Genomic DNA, 2,677 nt, shown 5'->3' on the forward strand with positions numbered 1-2,677 from the left:
CGCTACTTGGGCAGTCAGAGTTGCCTTGGCTTCGTTAGCCTCGGATAAATTCGTCAAGACCCGATCAAGGGTCTTCTCACTTTCAAGTGCTTGTGCACAAGCCTCTTCCGCCTTCTTCCGAGCTAAGGCCACATCCTTGTCCCGAGCCTCTATGGTTCGATCTCGGATTTGAATGTCCTTTTTTAAGACTTCAATCTAAGATTCCAAATCCTCGGTCCGAGACACATCAAATTCTAGCTCCTAAATACGGAACTGCATCTCAGCAACTTTGGCCTGCAGAGAAGGTTCACTCGCGATAGCTCCTCGCCACAAAGCGACCGACCTTATTATGCCCTAAAAAAAAAAAAAATAAATAAAAAAGGGTTTTGTAAGAAGAGAAATAATTAGGGTAAAGTTACTTTCACCTCATGAAGCTTACTTGAAGTTGGGTATGCAGAAGTGCCTCCGCGAGTTCCCTTAAAGACTCGGTCCCGGCCATAGACGAAGACTCCACCGGGAGTATCTGCAGCAAGGCCTCTAGGGGGCAGGCCAATAAACCCTTCTTCAGGGAGGTTATCAATGCTCCCGGTCGGGACGTACTGGCTTCCCCAAGGCTGGGCCGAGGGTTTTGTACCTCGGGTTGGGGCTCCTCAAGTCCCTTGGCACTTGGGGGTTCCATTTCTACGCGGTCCCCGGCTCCCAAATCATCCCCAAGTTCTATAGAGGTCCCAGTCTCCGCTTGCGGTTTGTCCCCGAATACCAATCCAGCCTCAGGCTCCAAAATAGTCTCGGCGTCTCCAGTCGGGGATCGATTTAAAGGCTCCACAGTGACTGGCGCCACTAAAGTAGAGGAGTCTGGAAGAGAAGATTTTGCCGAAACCACCTGTGTAACCGGCATTGCTGGCAAAATGAAACGCGGACTGCCGAAGAGAAGCTAGGCTTCACTCGCCCGAGTGAGGGTGTACTCTATAGGATCCGTGGCAAAACGGGCCCTCTTCGGTGACCCTTGCACTTTCTCCTTTCCTTTGCGCTCTCTCGCACTCCGAGCTAAGGGATCTTTCTTCTCCGGTTCTTCAGGTTCGTCCTCAATTTCGATCACATTGGAGTCGAGAGCAGGGGTGACTCCAGCTGGGTGATACTCGGGCAAGGTGGGTAGAACCTTCGTCATAGACGCTCCCGCCGAGTCCTCCGCAAGTTTGGCAGACTCGGGTGGGGCGGTCAGCGCAGAGGTAGTAGGAACCTCCTTGTCGGAAGTATCAGATGATCTACTCCTGGGTATGGGCAATTGGGCTGAGACAGGCAGGGTTCGGTCACCTTGTCTCGGGTTAGTGGTCAACTTGGCGACCTTCTTCGACTGAGAAGCGTCCACCTTCGGCTTAACGGTCTTCTTCGGCCCAATAGCAGTTTCCGACGATTTGGCCTAAGGGGTAGCAGCAACTTGACCACCGGTTTTTCTCGCCATTGCTTTCCCTTTTCGATCGTAGCAAACCTTGCCGAAAGGAATTTGATATTTGAGAACGCTCTGCATGCTCTCGTCAATAACAATGTTGTCATAATCGATCTTTAGGACGTTGGCCAAGGTCTGGGAGAAGGTTAACATGATGGCAACCCTTCTTATCCCGGTTGCATTTAGGGCCAGGGCTTCCCTCAAATCGACTTGAAGGGGTCTCCACTCCCGGGACATCCTCTGGTCCTCTGCCAAGGATGTAGCCGACTCCCATTCACCCAAGACCCTAAAGAAGTCAGATCTCCACCCCTGGTTGTTTGAGTAACTCTGGGGGAGGAAAATGAAAATCGAGTTCTCCCGGACGGTGAACTCTACAACACCTTCCCTTTTGTAGTTGACCCTGTATAGATTAAAGAACTCCGGAATCGTCATCTAGGCCTCCAGCACCATACGCCACAAGATAAAAGACGCAAAGAGATATCTCCACGCGTTCGGCACAATCTGACTCGGGGAAACCCCGAGATACAACACCAGCACCCGAGCTATTTTCGAAAAAAGGAACCGAAGCCCGACCAGAAGCATCCGCTCATAAATAACGATGTCACCCCTTTGGATCTCCAGAGTGACTGGCTTCTGAAAGTGGAGAAGAACTGTCGGAAGAATGTCGTAGTTGTTCCGAAGACGGAACTTGTCCCTGACATGAATCCTCGAAGCCCCTTAGCGGTCGAGGGGCACAAGAGGTCGGAGGACCATCTCTCCCTAAACCGGATTGTCACCTAACTCGGGCATCACCTCATCGTCGGACAGAGCTTCTTCTTCTTCTTCTTCAAGCTCCAGGACGTCGACTGCTTCAAATTCTTCCACGTTAGACATTTGGTAAGAGAAAATGAGAAAATGATGTGCGGTAGAATTTCGGAGGAAGACAAGAAAGGTTTGGAAGTTCAAAGAAAATTCGAGGTAAGAATGGACGAAGTGTGGAAAGACTATTTATACTAGCAGGTGACCCGGGTTAGCCGGTCTCCGGTCACCAGTAGTCGAAGGGTCTCGTCTAAAATCCATCCCTCCAAACCGGCAGCAGAAGAGCTCTCGGTTTCACGCTTGACAACCGCAACACACCTCAAAAGACGAACCGACGTCCAATCGAATTTAATGCGTGGCCTACGCACGTCAGCAAATCCCGAGGTTCGCAGATTTCAATGAGAGAAGAAAATTTGAAAATCTGAAATTTGAATTTCGAATTTCAAATAAAAG

The sequence above is a fragment of the Alnus glutinosa genome, chromosome 3, assembly GCF_958979055.1.
Source record: "Alnus glutinosa chromosome 3, dhAlnGlut1.1, whole genome shotgun sequence".
Taxonomy (NCBI): Eukaryota; Viridiplantae; Streptophyta; class Magnoliopsida; order Fagales; family Betulaceae; genus Alnus; species Alnus glutinosa.